Source organism: Cornus florida, unplaced genomic scaffold (assembly GCF_030987335.1).
Source record: "Cornus florida cultivar Cherokee Brave unplaced genomic scaffold, ASM3098733v1 CherokeeBrave_3.0.0_Hap2_Chr10, whole genome shotgun sequence".
Classification (NCBI taxonomy): Eukaryota; Viridiplantae; Streptophyta; class Magnoliopsida; order Cornales; family Cornaceae; genus Cornus; species Cornus florida.
In genome coordinates, this window is record NW_026775580.1 from 21846781 (window position 1) to 21867013 (window position 20233).

At 38.3% G+C, this 20233-nt stretch overlaps 1 non-coding gene across 1 annotated transcript; it reads right to left on the bottom strand.

Annotated features, from left to right (window-relative positions):
* Positions 1–2593: 2593 nt before the first annotated feature.
* On the bottom strand, positions 2594–2699 carry LOC132280492 (small nucleolar RNA R71). Its single transcript, XR_009471582.1, has one exon. It is a non-coding gene; the product is annotated as a small nucleolar RNA R71 (small nucleolar RNA).
* Between the last annotated feature and the right edge of the window lie 17534 nt (positions 2700–20233).

Consider the following 20233-nt stretch of genomic DNA (forward strand, 5'->3'; position numbering starts at 1 on the left):
GACTTTTGTTGCCGTTAAACCTCCTCTGCTGCTCTTGGTTTTACCCACGAGCCAACCCCTGCTCCTCCTCCTCCATGGTTCAACCCTAGACTTCCTCCTTTTATCTCTCTCTGTATTTCTCTCTGTAACTCTCTGTTTTCTTTTTTCACTACGGGAATAGAGGTTCTGTATTATAAAACCCTAAGTCGACATATCATATAGTATTTTTAGGCTTCAATTAAAACCAAAACCTAATTCTAAGTCCAACTACATGTCGGCTACAATGTGAAACCTAAACCCTAAATAATTTTACAGTTATAACAGAACAATTAAAAAAAAACATCTATAATTTAATAGTTACACGATAGTAAAGCAATTAATTTAAAGAATTCAAATAACACAAATAATATAATTAATTCAAATAATACAAATAATTCAATAATTCAGATCTTTAAATACAAATCAATTCACACAACACGTAATTCAATTACATATAAAACAGGAAACCATCTAAACATATAGCCACATAAGCACCTAAAAATAATAAAATAAATTACGAAAACAATAAAATAAATAATAAAATTCCAATTATATCCCTTTTAAAACTAGGGATATTACAGCTCCCATCCCCACCCAAAACCGCAAAAACGGGGGAACTTTCCACCCTATCCCTGTAACCGTTTAACATTTTACCCCCATTGGTACCCGCCCTGCCCCGTTTAAGGCCAAAATTTATTTATTCTTGAAATAGATTTGCTCATTTCTTTTTGTTCCTCATCTTCAATTCTTCACCATTGCAACTTTCCTTTTAATGAAATTTATTTGTTACTTTAATATTGTTGTATAGGTTACTTAACATATAGTGGGAAATATAAATATTAATGAAATAAGAGTACTTAAGTAATTTGCTATCTAAACAGGGCGGGGTGGTGCGGTGCGGGGCGCCTACACCAAATCCACGTAGATTTTTATTACATCAAACCATTCCCGCACAAATAAGCAAAACGGTCCCCAAAACCGCCAAAAACGGGGCGGGTAACCATGGGGGCGAGTCAAATTGCCATCCCTAGATGTAACCCAACCTAATACTATGGTTTGATTGTTTTAACTCTGGGATTATTTTTAATATATATTTTTTTCTTAATTATATGACTACGAGCACTTGAGACAACTCAAGTGGTTTTCATGCTTTAATAGCTTATAAACTATTACTACCTTGTCTTAGATGTAATAGTCTGTTTGTTATTCTTAACCTACCTTATTGGACGGTATCTGGCGGAGCCCTGCCGGCCATAAGAATAGAGGTCATATAATGGTGTTCTAATGTATTTTGCAAAAGAATGTTTTCATAGTTTATGCTTAGGAAAGGTGGATTATTTGCAATGTAGTTAAAGTAGTTAGAGTAGGTAGGCGGATAGTCCACGCTAACCGCAGATAGGTTATAGTTAGCTAAATTTGTAAAACATCTTTCTTTAAAACCTGAATTGAACGAATGTTATTGAGTTCAATTCATTTGGAAAATATCATTGTCAAATTCCCAGAGTTAGTATAATTAACTGTAGTATGATGGCTGCCCTAAGATTCCTCTCTCTCTGATCACTCAATTTATTTACTTTACTTTTATTTAATATTTTATTTTAATTCTAGTTTGTTAAATCATGACAACTAACAAACTCTCTAACCAAGTTATCTGTAAACCATGAAATTAATTTAAAGACTAATACAAATTCCATCTCCCTGTGGGTTCGACATCCTCTTTACATAGAGCTATCCTATACGATATCGTGCTATTGCAAGAGATCAATCAACAATTTTTGGCGCCGTTGCCGGGGAGATTAGATTTTTTTTAGTTTTTAATTATTTATTTTGGTTTACCAGTCTTCTGACTTTCTGATATCTCACCTTACTTCTTTTTCTTTTCAGGTACAAATTAGCAGTGAGGACAAAGATGTTTAAAGGAGAAAAAGCTTAGTAAACCTTTTGTGAGTTTTTACTGTTTTTTTGTTACTTAGAATATTTTATTTTTGCTGCTGTTAGGATTAGTGGAACCAGTGCATGTTAACTCGCCAAAAGAGGTCAAAACCTTTAGTACATGATCCTGAAATAGAGAGAACTTTAAGTCAATTAAGAAAACTTAAAAGACATCTAAATTTTATAGATAGTTCATTTGATAACATAGCTGATTAATGTAATGCATCGAGTAATAATGGTAATGGTAATGGGAATGGAGGATAGGTTCTGCCTGTCCCTCCACAACCATAATTGAGGGACCATTTTATTCCTACCACATACACTTCCCCTTCATGCTTTGTTTTTCCGGATGCTGATGCAACCCATTTTGAGATAAAGCCTGCTATGATCCAAATGCTTCTTACCTTCCATAGGTTTGCAACAAAGGATCCCTATAAGTATCTGGATGTGTTCTTGGAATTGTGTTCAACTACCAAGTTGAACACTCTAACCAATGATTCATTCAGAATGTGTCTTTTCCAGTTCTCTCTCAAGGACAAAGCAAGAACTTGGTTGCAGTCCCTTTTAACAAATTCCATATCTACATGGGACATGTTGCAACAGGAGTTCTTGAAGAAATACTACACTGTGGGAAAAACCACACAAATGAGAAGAGAAATCATGGCATTTTCCCAAATCCCGGGAGAACAGCTCCATGATGCATGGGAGAGATATAACGATCTTCTAAGAAAGTGTCCACACCATGATATTACTCAATGGCACTTAATACAGATCTTCTATGACAGTCTTACAGATTCATATAGAAACATGGTTGATGCTTCTAGTAATGGAGCTTTTCTACGTAAGTTCGGCTGATGCTTGGGAACTGTTTGAGGCCCTAAGTGAAAACTCAGTATAACACGCTTCTTCCTCTAGGTCTATGTCTTCACGTGGATTGCATAAGGTTGAAAAAATTTATGAGGTAGATAAATCTAATGAGTTAGCCGCTCAAATAGAAGCCTTAAACTGTAGGTTCAATTAAATTTTATCATTTGGCTTTGCTCCCGTTGCTAATCCACAAACTGCCTTACCCAAGGAAGTTTGTTCCATCTGAGTTAATCCTAACCATTTTGCTGATGCTTGCCCTATGCTGGGACAATCATATTCTCGCTGGAGCAAGTGAATGCTGCATTCTCTAGGCCAGCTTATAATCCATATTCTTCAACATATAATCTTGGCTGGAAAGATCATTCCAATCTGTCATGGCATAATTAGAATCAAGGAAACATTGCTCCCCAATCTCAGGGGCAGTATCAAAATTCATCCAATCCTATGCCACAAAATAATTCTTTTAACCAATCTAGTATTTACCGTCCACCTCAGTTTAGGAATCAACCCACTCAAGCTCCTAATCTTCCACCTCTGCCTAGAAATTTTGCATTTGAGGAACAAGTACTCAATGCTCTTGTTGATCTTAAAGCCAATACCCAACTTCTGAATTCTCATTCTCAAGCCATAGTAAAGCTAGAGGCACAAGTTGGGCAAATAATGAGTACTCTATCTCGAAGAGAGGATGGAAAGTTGCCTAATCAGCCAATAGCCAACCCGAAAGGGCAGACTTACATGATTGATGAAATTAATTCCTCAGGTATTCATCATGACCAAGTTTAGGCTATCACAACATTGATGAGTGGTATAATGGTTGATAACCAAGTTGAAAAAGGACAGGAGGAAAAAGAAAGGATTAGGATTCCCATTGTTCCTATCATTCATAATCCACATCCCTAAGATGTTTCCTCAAGTGCTATTCCATAATCCACAAGAGGAGTTGAAGGTGGAGTCACTTTTTCATCTACTCCTAACCTTGAGATAGCTTATAAGCCAAAAATACCTTATCCTGAACGTCTCAAGGAACCCTCCCACTTTGGTAAACAAGGGGAGAAAATTCAAGATATGATGAAGGTCTTTAAACAGGTCAAAATCAATCTTTCTCTGCTCGATGCTATAAAGCAAATTCTAGCTTACTCCAAATTTTTAAAGGACTTGTGCACCCTTAAGAGAAAATCAAAAAGCCAAGTTCCTAAGAAAGTTTGTCTCACCGAGCAGGTCAGTGCTATTATTAAGTACAACACTCCTCTAAAGGTTAAAGATCCTGGTGCTCCTACAATTTCTTGCATCATTTGAAACAATGTGATAGAGCGAACGCTTCTTGACCTTGGAGTAAATGTCAATCTTATTCCTTACTCAATGTATGAAAAGTTAGGTTGGGGAGAGTTAAAACCTACGTCGGTTGTTCTACAGCTTGCTTACCATTCTGTGAGACAACCACGAGGTATTGTTGAAGATGTACTCATAAAAGTGGATAAGTTCTATTTTTCGGTCGATTTTCTAGTTCTTGATATAAAATCAGTCCACGATTCCAAAAAGTATATTCCAGTCATTCTTAGGCGACCTTTTCTAGCCATAGCAAATACTTGCATTAACTATAAGACTAGAGCCATGGATTTATCTTTTGGGAATACGAAAGTCAAGTTAAACATCTTTAATGCTATTCATCATCCCCACGATGATAGTGAATGCTTATTCCTTGATGTTATTGATGAGTTGGTTGAGGAATCACTCCTAACTATTTTATCCAAGGATCTTTTAGAAGCTTGTCTGAATCACTTCAATTATGAAGATTTCAATTTCAATGCTTTGATAACTGAAGTGAATTATTTGCTCAATACCACTCCTATCACAGATTTTCCTCCATGGAAATCTAGGTTAGAACCTCTTCCACCACTTTCTAATACTCAGCCTATTCCTTCTTTAGAGTCTTCACCTAAGCTTGAGCTTAAGACACTACCGAAAAAGCTCAAGTATGCTTTCTTGGGTTTAAATGACACCCTCTTGGTGATCATTACTTCCAATCTCACAAGTTCCCAAGAAAGTAGTCTGTTAAAAGTGCTTGAGCAAAATAAAGAGGCTATTGGGTGGAGTATGGCTGATTTGAAAGGAATTAGCCCCATAATTTGCATGCATCAGATTCATTTGGAGGAGGATTCTCGAATATCTCGGGAGCTCCAACAATGATTGAATCCTAATATATAGGAAGTGGTGTTGAAGGAAGTTGTGAAGTTGCTAGATAAGGGAATAATCTACCCCATCTTAGATAGTAAGTGGGTGAGTCCTACTCAAGTAGTACCTAAAAAGATAGGTATTACAGTAGTTGAGAATTTCAAGGGAGAATTAGTTCTACAGCACACCACGATTGGATGCCGTGTGTGTATTGATTACCGAAAACTCAACTCTGCTACTAGAAAAGATCATTTTCCACTTCCATTCATTGATCAGATTCTAGAGCGATTGGCTAGCCAGAGTTATTATTGATTTTTAGACGGATATTTCGGCTATAATCAGGTGGCCATTGATCCTAAGAATCAAGAGAAAACTACTTTCACTTCTCCATTCAGTACGTTTGCATATAGACGGATGCCTTTCGATTTATACAATGCGCTAGCAACTTTCTAGAGGTGTATGATGTCTATCTTTTTGGACATGGTTTAGAAGTTTCTCGAAGTCTTTTTGGATGACTTTTTTGTTTTTGGGTCCACATTCAAAAACTGTCTCTAAAATCTTTCCCTAGTGCTTCAGCATTGTAGGGAAACTAATCTTATTCTTAGTTAGGAAAAGAGCGATTTTATGGTTTAAGAGGGTATTGTTTTAGGACATATCATTTCAGAGAGAGGGATTGAAGTTGATAGAGCTAAAGTAGATTTGATCTCCAAACTATCTCCTCCTACCTCCGTAAGGGGAGTGCGATCATTTCTTGGGCACGCCGTCGACGATTCATTAAAGATTTCAGCAAATTTTTTCGTCCATTGTGTAATCTACTTGCAAAGGATGCTCCTTTTTATCTTTGATGAGTTATGCCTTAAAGCTTTCCAAAAGCTTTGCTCTCTTCTTTCTTCAGCTCCTATCATGAATCCTCCGAACTGGGCTCTTCCATTTGAGATTATTTGTGACGCATCTGACTATACTATGGGTGCTGTCTTGGGACAATGAGTGGATAAGCTTCCTCATGTTATCTATTATGCTAGTAAAACTCTTTCAGATGCACAGTTGAATTATACCACTACTGAAAAAGAGTTGTTTATAGTTGTCTTCGCTTTGGATAAATTCAGATCATATCTATTAGGTTCTAAAGTCGTAGTCTATTCCGATCATTCTGCTTTGAAACATCTTCTTTCTAAAAAGGAAACCAAGCCCCAATTGATTCGATGGATCCTCTTGCTTTAAGAGTTTGATTATGAAATCAGGGATAAGAAAGGGTCAGAGAATGTTGTAGCTAACTATCTTCTAGAATTCTGATTGAGGATACCTCAACTTCACTTCCAGTTTGTGATTCCTTCCCAGATGAACAACTGTTTGAGGTTTCTCAGAAGGATTTGCCTTGGTTTACTGATATTGTGAATTACCTCACAATAGGCAAAATTCCTGTGTCTTGGTCAAAGCAGGAAAATGATCGATTCTTCTCCCAAATAAGGATGTACTATTGGGAAGATCCTCAGCTATTCAAATATTGTGCTGATCAAATCATTTGTAGATGCATTCCTGAGAGTGAGTTTCCTAGTATTCTGACCTTCTGTTATAGTTTGGCATGTGGAGGTCATTTCAGTTCAAAGAAAACTACAGATAAAATTCTTCAGTGCGGTTTCTTTTGGCTTTCATTCTTTCGGGATGCATACTTATTCTGTAGGTCATGGCTTAGATGTCAGCAGCTAGGATCAATCTCTAGAAGGAACATGATGCCCTTAACTCAAATCTTAGTTATTGAGGTTTTTGATGTTTGGGCTATTGATTTCATGGGTCCTTTTGTTCTGTCTAATCATAATGAATACATTCTTGTTGCTGTTGACTATATGTCTAAATGGGTTGAAGCAGTAGCTACTAAAACCGCCGATCATGCAGTCGTGGTTGAGTTCATTCAAACGAACATTTTTAGTTGGTTTGGTATGCCACGAGTTATTATTAGTGATGGGGGTGCTCACTTCTATAATAGGTATCTTCGTACTTTGGTATAAAGATAATCCATCACTCATAAAGTTACTTCCCTTTATCATCCCCAAACAAGTGGCCAAGTAGAAATATTTAATCGTGAAATTAAGAGAATTCTTGAGAAAATGGTTAAGCCAGATCGTAAAGATTGGTCTTATAGACTGACTGATGCTTTGTGGGCTTACCGTACTGCTTTTAAGACTCCGATTGGTATGTCACCTTACCGTCTTGTCTATGGTAAAGGGTGCCATCTTCCTGTAGAGTTAGAATACAGAGCTTTCTAGGCCATTAAAAAACTCAATTTCGATATGACATCTGCTAGTTCTAACAGGAAGCTTCAATTAACTGAGCTTGAAGAATTGCGTAATGATGCTTATGAGAATGTTAAGGTTTACAAAGCAAATACTAAGGCATTTCATGACAAGCATATCTTGCGTAAGACTTTTAAGCTTGGGAAGAAGGTTTGGTTGTTTAATACATAACTAAAACTTTTTCCTAGAAAGTTAAAGTCACGTTGGGAAGGACCATACATGGTTATTTTTGTTACACCTTATGGTGCAATAGAGATACAAGATTGCAAGACTGGATAACTGTCCAAGGTTAATAGACAGAGACTGAAACCCTATATAGTGGGTAGTGTGTAGAGAGGCACAGTGGAGGCAGTAGAACTTCATAATCCCATTTACTTAGACTAGAAAGGTTGGGTTTTTGTCGAGCTATCGACGTTAAACTTAGCATGCTGTCAAGCTGTCGACGTTAAACTTAGCATTTGTATATTGTACCGTAATTTTATTTTATTTGTATTTTTATTTTTTGTTATTTTCGTATGTTTTAATTAGTTATTTTTCTTGGTTTAATAATTTTTAGGTTTACTTTAGTTAAAGTTTAGTTAGCTTAAGTTTGAAAAAGAAAAACAAAATAAAAATTGAAAAATAATAAAAATCCCAAAAATTTGTCACAATGCTTGTGCCTAAACTTTGAGGCTCGAGCATCAGTAACTACAGGCTCGAGCATCAGTTCCTAAAGCTCGAGCCTTCCATCATCGTGAAGTATAAGGAGTTGTGTCGGCTGGCTCGAGCTTGAATCCTTCACGCTCGAGCTATAGGATCTAAAAGTTTAAAAATAAAAGGAAACTGGGTATCCAACTCCTAGCACATGAAGGACACACTTCCCTTATAAGTTCCTTCCATATTCTCTCCATATTTGTCCGGTGAAGTTTGCTATTTTAGTCACAGATTTACAAGAGACATAAATAGAGGTAAAGTGCTTCTTCCTCCTCTTTCAATTGTTTCTTACATGGATGCATAATTTTCTAGATCTAATGAAGAAGAATATGAGTAATTCTTTGAATACATGATTCGTTGGATTCTGCTCTACATCACCTACATAGGCTAGTTGTTTAGATCAACTTTTGATTGAGTCATACCCTAAGATTTGAGATCTGCTTTGCTGAAATTCAAGTAAGGCTCAAGCTTTACAATTTAAAGCTCGAGCATTGGTTAAAGCTCGAGCCTGAGAGGTTGAAGCTCGAGCTTCCATTAGCAGATAGCGGAAACTGGAGATTTTTGAAAGATTTGAAGGGTTTTCTTGAGGATGGTTCATCCTACTTCTACTAAGCACATTAGATGGATGAAAGATGTGTTGCCAAGTGCTTGGAAGACAGTTCCAATTTCTTATGAAATGACCTTTGATTATCGGGCGTTTATCAATGATCCTCGCATTAGATGGGCTATGAAATCTTTCAGTTACAGGCACCTTCTTTATCTTATGGTCCCAATTACTCAGGTTACGTATCCTTATCTTGTTTATTTATTTTACCTAAATTTGATTTATAGTGTGATGCCCCAAGTTTTTCAACCCGGTGCGTCAATGATGAACCGAAAGATGCCCCGAAGACGAATCTGAAATGCGAAAGCAAAGGATAAAACAACGATCTTTAGAGATACAACATGAATCTAAGACACTAATATGACACTCAATGAGGTCACATAACCCAAAGGAAACAAATGCAGAAGCAACATTTCAAAAATGGACAAGAATGTACCTAGGGGCAAAATCATCATTTCCAGCCTAAAAGTGGGTGCCACCGAGCACACCATTGGAAAGACAACGAAAAATTAATGAATCTAGACTAAAAAATCACTTGATTTGGAGTCCGGATGAAGAAGATATGGCTAACGGAAGAAGAAGGGGCAAAACGGTCAAAAAGATGACAACCAAGAACATCTAACCGGTTAGATGGCCTATCTAACCGGTTAGAAGGCCAAAAACAGTGACAAAAATGCTGCCCACACTCATGTAACCGGTTACGAGACCCTATCTAAAACACAACTTGACTTCAAACACGAACTCAAGAAATGGCCAAAACGAGATTCCAATCGGTTGGAATCGAAGGCCTCGCCGAGGGGAACAATAAACACTAAGGCATTAAGGTATTTCATTGAAGGGAAGAAGCTCAAAAGAAGAGAGAGAAGATGGCAGCCATGGCTGCCTCTAGATCCGGCCAAGAGAGAGAAGATGGCAGCCATGGCTGCCTCTAGATCCGGCCAAGAGAGAGGAGAGAGAGAGAGCAAAAATCTAATTTTTCACTTAAAGGCCCCCTATTTATAGAAAAACTCAAAAACTGTCCCGAACGGGCCCCGCCGGGTCCGGAAAAGTGAAATCTGAGCAGACGCACTCAAATGGCAAAACTCTATGAATGAAAAAGATTCCAAATGAGAAATTATGAACAACGGAAGAAACAGCGTCAAAAACTGAGTCCCGAACAGAGAGTTATGCACCAAAACAAGTTTAGCGCAAACTGGGGCTAGAAACCCTGAAACTGGAAAACATTGTCCAGGAGGAAATTCTAAGAGTCCACGACTCGACGAAATGTGAAAATGAATCCCATAAGAGGATCCAGGCTCAAAACAAGGCATTGAGCAATAACTTTCATTAATTGCACAATGACTCCTCCAAAAAGTGAAAACTGCGAAACTGCCCCAGAATGAAAATATCTTCCAAAAGATATTTTCTTGGATACCCCTGAAATAAAATATCTTCGAAAGATATTTATGAAAAATGCCCCAAGAAAAGAAAAAGTTTCCGAAGAACTTTGCATTTATGCCCCTATGGACACCGGGAGCAACCAAAGTACTTTCTCACGAAAGTAAAGATACGTATCTCATGGAAATCATTGGGAATGAAGATACGTGAAGTCAGAAACCAACTCCGAACACAAGAAGTATGGTTACGCAAACAGAGTGACAAATGAGGAAAAGACGGAATAGGGAAAAAGACAAAAAGTGAATAGTGTCAAAAAACGAAAAATGTGGGAATGACTCGGCCCTCAAAGGAAGTTGTCAATCCACAGAAAAGAGTCTCAGAAATCACTCCAGAGCACTCGAGATGACACTAATCGACAAGAAACCAAACTCAGAAGGGAAAAGACAACGGAAAAAATTTATCCGAAAAAATCCAGGTCATTACAACCTTCCCACCTTAAAGGGATTTCGTCCACGAAATCCAGCCAACGAAACAGAAAGCGAAACCAGGATAACTATAGAGTATATCTCCGAGTATCCCTCATAACACGCCACACCAGTGACCTCAAAGCTGAAAGGAACACCCAAACTAAGGTCATCTGCACCCACGTGCCCATGACAAGACAACCTCTCAAAGGAAAAGTGACCACATAGCCACACGACAAGTCTAAACTCACACAGAGAACCTAAGTTAGACAAAAGAATGGAAACCAGCAACCGTAAGCATCTCTCCTGACAAACCATCATAAGGAACCAAAAACAACCACCAAAAGAACTCCAAGATAACCACATAACAAATCAGGGTACTGAACAGAGACGACATGGCAGTACGAATAGTGACCAGAACCCACCCACGACGTACTCAAATGTGTGGTAGCAATAACAGTGCCTAGTGCTCGCCCACACTTACTTGTCAATAAGGTAGCATCGACGGAAACTAGTACTCGCCCACAACACACAACTTTGTACGGTAGCATGACAGTATAAGGCACTAATTCATAACCTGCCCCCCACTAGGTCTACCCAAGAAACCTCTCGATACAAATGACGTCAATGTAAAAAATGATCATTGCCAAAAGCACTACGGAGACCAACATTTTGTGAGAGTTGAGATATGGTCCAAAATGTCCGGCCAGACCATCCTGGCCAATCCCAAAACTCTGACAAGAATGCTATAGGTACCACTATGCTTAAGGCCCCAAATCCTCAACACAGCAAAACCAACATCTCCAATGTCTCAAAATACCCATATTAACAACATTAATCAGGAATCCAAAACCTGACAAGAAAATTAACGCCTACAGAAATCAAAACGAACCTCACAATAAGACATTTCATCGAAAGTCCTTCATATCTCCCTGAAATAGATCAACTACAAGACTACACCGTAATCAAACATCAGATCCGCATCCCTATCATGGATAACTAAATCCTCAAAACACAAGTCCACCAAGTGGCCCACACATCAAAATGCCAACAACTAAGGTCACAAGATCAATCTCTCAAAACCATGCTTGGCAACACCAAGTTAAATCAAAATTCCTCAATTTTTGATCCACAACCAATCATCAGAACTACGATTCCTCAAAACTATGCCTATTCATAACTAGGACGAGAAACTCCACAACAAGCCATATCTAACAGCAATCCTCCAAAACTTTTCCTAAAAGTTAACCTTATCCAGGTCTCTAAAACAGAAACAAGTCTCCAAAAGACATTCTCAAAAGAGCATCGAGCTCACCTCACAATCAAATAAATCCTCAATGATATGGACACAAGTCCCTATAAAATGATCTCACACCAATCAACTCACTCTGAGCACCACAGCCGTTAACAACCACGGCAGAAACTCCCCAAGGGAAGACATGAAAGAAAGGGAACCACCAGTCCTAAAAAGGACAACACCATGACTCCATCTCTGAAATGAAAGACAACAAGGTCAAATACTTCACCCCCTACATGGAAGTAAGTCGACCAAAATCCTTTAAATCCTCACCAAGGACTCAAGACAACGATAGTGATCCTCACGGACCAACCAACCCCAAAACTGTGCACAATGCAACGAAGAGAAGAGACTCACTCCTTGTGAAGTCCCTAGTACGAACCAACACAATACCCTTATGGAAACCCGCATACACACTACGTGTGACTGAAGGAAACGAATGGGAAAACCAAACCTGGAAGTCATGCATATGACAAGGAATGCAACTACCAAGAAGGAAAATCTACTCGCATAGATAAAAACCAAGGGTACATGCAACACGTCCCCACGTAAGCATAAAAGCAGGTTACAAAAGTACAGTAACAACATGGCATCTCTAAGCATATAAGAAAGGCATGTTAATGCCACACAACAAGGAGGCAAATATGGATACACCTCCACCTACTCATACATCACAACATCATAAATAAAACTACTAACATGGTAGTAAACGAAACTGCATAAGACAAAATGATGCAACAATGAACCCTATAGACATCGTGTCCTAGAGTGTCTAGGTAAAAGGAAGGACAATTCCTAGCCATAAACTAACTCCAAAACCAATGCAACAATAACCTATCTCCAAATAAACGTGAGCCCTTACCACAGCGGTAAGACTCTAACAATCTAACTCCGAATCTAAAGGTGACACTACAAGTGACACTAACAGTGCAGTGCTCTCACTACCTGAAACATCAATCAATCGACTTGATCCTAAAAGCGTCATCACGCAAGAACTCCTAAAAAAAAATGGCAACTACAGCCACACCAATAACAACTAAATCAATCACCACGACTGATCCCCAAAACAACCATCAACATCACTGATCAAAGGACAATGCCTATCAAAACAAAACCAACACTGATTCCATCTGAACTGCGCTTATAGCTAGCCAGCATGGTAGCATGACAGTGCCATGCACCCGCCCATAAACGTACCCACCCACGAAAAATGCAAGTTCTAGAGGAATCTTCCTGGACAATCAAGGATCCTAAGAGCTCCATAACCTCATAATGGCGCAAAACCAACAAATCCACCACTACGGTAATGCCAAATGACTCATCTCACAAGAGCCTAAACAAAAGGTGACCATCCACCTACCTCAAAAGCAATGCTAGGTCGACAACAACCTACATCACCACGAGACTGTGACTACAATCACCATCAACCTCAACTCGTGCCTCAATGACCAATCCCGTGTTATGCCAAATATGCAACACAATTATGCATATACAATTCTAATCTAGCATACGTCACATGTCATGCTCTTTACATTAGAATAAAACAATGCTAAACAAACAGCATATAACATGTAGCACGTAAGCACATAAACATGTTATCAACCAAAACATGTTATCATAAAGCATATAAACACATAGAACATAGCAGAAAAAGCATGATATGCACCCAAAACCCGTTGTCCTAACATTTTCGAACCAAAGAGCTCTGATACCACTTGTGACGGCCCAAGTTTTTTAACCCGGTGCGTCAATGATGAACCGAAAGATGCCCTGAAGACGAATCTGAAATGCAGAAGCAAAGGATAAAACAACGATCTTTAGAGATACAACATGAATCTAAGACACTAATATGACACTCAATGAGGTCACATAACCCAAAGGAAACAAATGCAGAAGCAACATTTCAAAAATGGACAAGAATGTACCTAGGGGCAAAATCATCATTTCCAGCCTAAAAGTGGGTGCCACCGAGCACACCATTGGAAAGACAACGAAAAATTAATGAATCTAGACTAAAAAATCACTTGATTTGGAGTCCGGATGAAGAAGATATGGCTAACGGAAGAAGAAGGGGCAAAACGGTCAAAAAGATGACAACCAAGAACATCTAACCGGTTAGATGGCCTATCTAACCGGTTAGAAGGCCAAAAACAGTGACAAAAATGCTGCCCACACTCATGTAACCGGTTACGAGACCCCATCTAAAACACAACTTGACTTCAAACACGAACTCAAGAAATGGCCAAAACGAGATTCCAATCGGTTGGAATCGAAGGCCTCGCCGAGGGGAACAATAAACACTAAGGCATTAAGGTATTTCATTGAAGGGAATAAGCTCAAAAGAAGAGAGAGAAGATGGTAGCCATGGCTGCCTCTAGATCCGGCCAAGAGAGAGGAAAGAGAGAGCAAAAATCTAATTTTTCACTTAAAGGCCCCCTATTTATAGAAAAACTCAAAAACTGTCCCGAACGGGCCCCGCTGGGTTCGGAAAAGTGAAATCTGAGCAAACGCACTCAAACAGCAAAACTCTATGAACAAAAAGAATTCCAAATGAGAAATTATGAACAACGAAAGAAACGGCGTCGAAAACCGAGTCCCGAGCAGAGAGTTATTGCCCAAAACAAGTTTGGCGCAAACCGGGGCTAGAAACTCTGAAACTGGAAAACATCGTCCAGGAGGAAATTCTAAGAGCCCACGGCTCGACAAAATGTGAAAATGAATCCCATAAGAGGATCCAAGCTCAAAACAAGGCATTGAGCAATAACTTTCATTAATTGCACAATGACCCCTCCAAAAAGTGAAAACTGCGAAACTGCCCCAGAATGAAAATATCTTCCAAAGGATATTTTCTTAGATACCCCTGAAATAAAATATCTTCAAAGATATTTATTAAAAACGACCCAAGAAAAGAAAAAGTTTCCAAAGAACTTTGCATTTATGCCTCTATGGACACCGGGAACAACCAGAATACTTTCTCACGAAAGTAAAAATACGTATCTCATAGAAATCATTGGGAATGAAGATACGTGAAGTCAAAAACCAACTCCAAACACAAGAAGTATGGTTACACAAACAAAGTGATAAATGAGGAAAAGACGGAATAAGGGAAAAGACAAAAAGTGAATAGTGTCGAAAAACGAAAAATGTGAGAATGACTCGGCCCTCAAATGAAGTTGTCAATCCATAGAAAAGAGTCTCAGAAATCACTCCAGAGCACTCGAGACGACACTAATCGACAAGAAACCAAACTCAGAAGGGAAAAGACAACGGAAAAAATTTATCCGAAAAAATCCGGGTCATTACATATAGTGAGGATAACCCTTGGGAACTTAGGACTAAGATAGATGGGTTTGAGTTGATTATTAATCCTGATGCTATTGCTACAACTTTAGAATGTTATAATACACTTTTTGAGGTAGTAGATGAGAGGCATAGCTATCTTATGTTCTCACCTTTTTTTAGGGTACAAATTGCAGAAACTCTGATTCAGAAATTGTGTGATTGTAGGTTTGCCAAGAGAAAGCATAGTAGCACTACCAAAGCTAAAATTCCTAAGAGGTTGTGGATTCTAGATTCTATCATCTCTGTAATGTCCATCCTCTTGGACATAAGAATATTAGGAATACTGATTTTCTTCAGGCACTGCATGCTATTCATTTTGAGCATTGGTATTCGTTCCCTAGAATGATTTTCTATCAGCTATTGGAGTTTTGGTCAGAGATTAGACCACACAAAACTGTCCCTACCCAAATGCTACCCTTTCCATACATGATTACCAGATTGTTAGAATTGTAGGGTTTTGTGGTGGATTGTGATACCCCTCGATTCTAGAGCCACGGGTTATCAAGTCCGAGCACAGATCCGAGGGATATCAAAGAATCAATATGTAAACAAGCAGGAGTAAAAATTGAATTAAGAATAAATTAATAATTCGCTGAAGGAAATCTAAAATAAAAATCCTCAAACTTTAAATAATAAATTAATATCATTTAAATCCTTCAAATCCGTACAACTCAGGAATCCATCTAGTGGACCCCTAATAATTCCAACTGGTAACACGTTTACAAAATTAAAAATCCAAAACTAAAGTAAGAAAAAAATCCTATGTAGTCGGTAGAGTGAGTGTCTGTATCTGCATCAACACGATTAAGCTCTAAGCCTGGTACTGACGAACACCTGAAAAATAAGAGTGGGTCAGGTCCACATGCAAGTTCCAATCTACTACAATCGGTACATAAACCCGATACATAGATACATCCTAGATAGCTCAGCAATATATAAACATTGTCCATATATATACACACACACACTATAGGATACTCACTAACCTATAGTCATCACACCTGAGTAGAAGGTAACACGCAAAAATGTCGTCGTGTCGTCATGCATACCCAGCCCTACCAGGGAACATCTTTAGGTCCAGTTATCCCTCCATGCGATATACGCACCCTAACCATGATCAGGAGACTCAAGCTCGTACCACGGTACCATAAGTATATATATAAATTCCTTCATAATACTAAAAAGTAAAGCAACCACCCGTTATGTCGTTCAACTGTTTTAGTTGACAGGACACGCATCCATGTAGGATTTAACTGTTTTAGTTAATCCATTCCTTATGTATGAATGGGTAGAGATTAGCGTTTTGATCTAATCCGTCCCTCCGTATGCCACCGTCCCATACTGGTGCATACCATGCAAATGATTCCATAAATGATGCAACATTACAAGCAGTACATCAAATAAAGTCCACATAATCCATATAGTTGATAAACACAGATTTTAAACAAGTCATCAACTAAAAATCCAGAATCCATCCATGTAACTAATGAGACAAAGTTTAATAGTTCATCAAGTTAAAACCCAGCATCCATCCAGATAATTCAACAGAACATACATAATTAATTCTGAAATTAATTCCAGGCCAACATCCAATTAGATCGACAAAACCTAATTATTAGTTCAGTAATTTAAGTCCGAACCAAAATCCAATAATTTCAGGGTAGCGCATAATATTACAGCAATTAAACCCAAGCTCAAATCCATGTATTTCCTGTGTTCTGTGCATCCTTAGACTGTCTCTAGGGTTTTAATGGATTACTAACTAAAGTTTACATGCTTGTTATATACTAATTCAGATATTTGTATGCATGGAATTGTTCTGTTATAGTTCTAGTATTTCTGCGTTTTAGTCTGCGTTAAAAGCATGGTTAATCAGTTAAGGTTTTAAACACTATAATTGAATTGAACTATTATGTACAAGGCATTGGGATGTTATTGGATGTTTCTAGGACTCTTAAGATCAGATTTAAGAAGCAACAGAGGGGTAGAAAAGGGTCAGAGATGGAGCAGATTGTCAAAAACGAAGAAAGAACAAAGCTGAGGCTCTCAAAGGGGAGAGAGCTGGCTCTCCCATAGAGAAAGTCGGCTCTAGGCAAGTAGAGCCGGCTCCCCCTTGTGGGAGAGTCAGCTCTAGGAAGATTAAGCCTTCTCCACTTATTTTGGAGAAGGCTCTGTGATCCTATTTGTTTTGCAGAAGCAGTTTTGTGCGTTGTTTGGTTCGGATGTGGTTTTTCTGCACTGTTTGGTCTACTGTGATGGTTTTAAACACTAAACCATGGAATATTAAAGCCCTAGGATGTATAAACTTATTTTCATGCTAAGGTTTTAAACGATAGGAAAAATCTAGGGCAAGTCGCGGCAGTTTACGGACTTAGAGGACTGAAAGGACTTAATGGTGCAATCGGTGTCTAGAAATTAAAAAGAGTTGGAACAGGGATTCCAAAAATTATATCATGCTATATTAGAGCCACTTTTAATAAATTAGTGTCTTAGTACTCAAGGATTTAGTCATAGGAAGTTTCACAGCAGTGCAGGCTGTTAACGGATGGAAGGGGTTGAATAGCCTAATTTAATATTATCAATTTAACGAATTATATATATATATATTCATAAATCTTATTTTGGTTGCATGCTAGAGTCATTTATATATCATGTTTGATCTATGTATACTTTGGATGTTATTGGTTGAAAATATTAATTCTGTACTACAATGCACGGATTTAAGCTTGGAGTTTTAATTGTTGTAATATTAAGCATTACACTGCAATTATTTGGATTAGTGGATTTAAGTTGCGGAACTAGTACTTGGGTTCTGTCAATCTAATTGGATGTCGGACTGGAATTAATTGAAGAATTATACATACATATTTTCTGTCAATTAACTAGATGGATGCTGGAAAATAACTTGACGAATTAGTAAACTTTGTCTCGTTAGTACATGGATGGATGCTGGATTGTTAGTTGATGAACTGTTTAAATTTTGTATTATCAACTATATGGATTATGTGGATTTTATTTGATGAACTGCTCAAATTTTTTATTTATTCCTGTTTCCTTAATTGTATTCTGTATTCGTTTATTGCTAATTATTTTAATATCCTCGGGTAGTCGGGCGTGGGCCTGGCCAACCTGCATCCGGAAATCCGGGGGTATCACAGTTGGTATCAGAGCACTCCAGTTTCTAGTGTCCTTAGGAGTGTTTTCATTATAGGACTTCCGCGTTGCGTCTCTTAAAACTTAGATCCATATTAGGATTCGTTGTACTCTCTTTACGGTTCGTTAGGAAGGGCGGAAGTCAATTATATTCCATAGTTATGGGATGGTTGACACTAGGAGGAGGATAGGGTCCACAACAAAAGCAATACGGACCCAACGGAGTAAAGGAGTATGTTGTCGAGTTCTTTGCCAGAAATAGAACTTGGGGAGTGAAGGTTTAGTTTCGGAGTTGGCACTACTTAGAAAGTATAAGCCAAGGAAGGAGTAAGGAGTAGGTGTTAGGTCACCACATATCGGGACCAACACAACTTCAGTTGTTCTCGAAAAGGAGACAAGCGAAAAGTAGGAGTCCGAAGAGGATCCGAAGGGAAGCGAGTTCAGAGTATCCAAGAAAGAGGATACTAAATCTTGAAGACGAAGGGTCGCACGAGGGTGAGTTCATTCCCTAGTGGTATAGTGAATGATACTGGTAGAGTTGGTGTGAACAAACCTACAAATAGTTAAAGTTTTGTATCGTCTCTCCGGGAGTTAATTGAGAAGTACTCTTCTGGAGGGTCAGAATTGATGGAGTTCTTATTAGAACAAAGACGTGATTTTATATCACATTCTGGAGAGTATGCAGATTAGGTTGTGACATTCTAAGTTACTTTGTAAAGCCACGATCGACGGTTTGCATTCCGCGTATAAGGAGGATGAGGATTAAGCCTTTGGATATTTGCTTAAGCAAACGATTGTGCAGTTAAGCTATGTTTAGCGGAAAGGTTTTAAGGTTGGATGCTTACTAATGAAACTATGAAATGAACTTATGTGAGAAAATTTGGCAACTTGAGTTCAAATGAGGTTTTCTTCTCTAGAATGGAGGATGTCTTAAGTATAATTATATTTTTGGTTGTTTTGTTGCGTTGTGTGTACCTACGTGTTTCATTTTGTTGTTATATATTGCATTTTGTTATTATATGTTTCATTTTTGTTACTTGGTTCAGGATTTGGAATAGGGTTTAGTTGGGGCACACGTATGTTGGCCAACTATTATTGTAATAACATGGAGTAATAGCGCTATATGCGCTAGGATTTGTGGATATAGTGTTATAGGATTGGGTAGAGATACAAACTTCTAGCCAACCTATTGAACTTGGATATGCATCAATATGGTATGCTGCTTGGGAAGGGATAGTTATACTACCAATACGAGTCCAATAATTTATAATGATTAGTTGGATATGCTCTACGCTAGGTAAGGATTCGTTTTTACAACGCTATAATAATGGTGATTGTTAACACTTTGGGGATTCGTGAGGATGTGGTAGGTAAAGATCACTGTAATGCCATTATGGTTCGGATGGAGAATTTCGTGCTGGTAGGTACTTATTAGCATGATGCCGAGGGAGGATAGTGGATTAATGAAAGCTTTATCAGTCTATTCATGATCTAGACATTATTTTACGAGGGTGTCATTTGGAGGAGTTGCTGGTGTTGTACTTGGAGGAGGAACCAAAGTTTCTACACTGTATAAAAGTGGAAATTTTTTTTAGGGTTATCTTTCGCAACAATTAGCTGTTGCTCTGACGTTGATGACTATATGGAGGATGGGAAAGGTTTCATATTCAATTGAAACGAGACAAGGAGTTAACTTGACACTTACCCATAATAGAGAAGTAGGGTGTGTTAAGGATAAGAAGGTGAGACTGAACACCTATATAAGGAAGCGGTGCACGGTGTGTGTGAAAAAGTTGTTAGTCACTAATTGACTCTAGAGGGGGGGGGGGTGAATAGAGTCAAGGGCCAATTTTTGCAATTTAAAAATATTAAATCTAACAAACTATTAAGCACAGAAAAACTGAAATATTCAAGCAGTGTATGGCACAAGTATAAGAGAGATAGAGATGAGAGATTGCAAACTATGACTTGGCAATTTAGCGAGGTTCAGAAACTGCTACTCCTCGGCTCAAGGTCCCCCTTG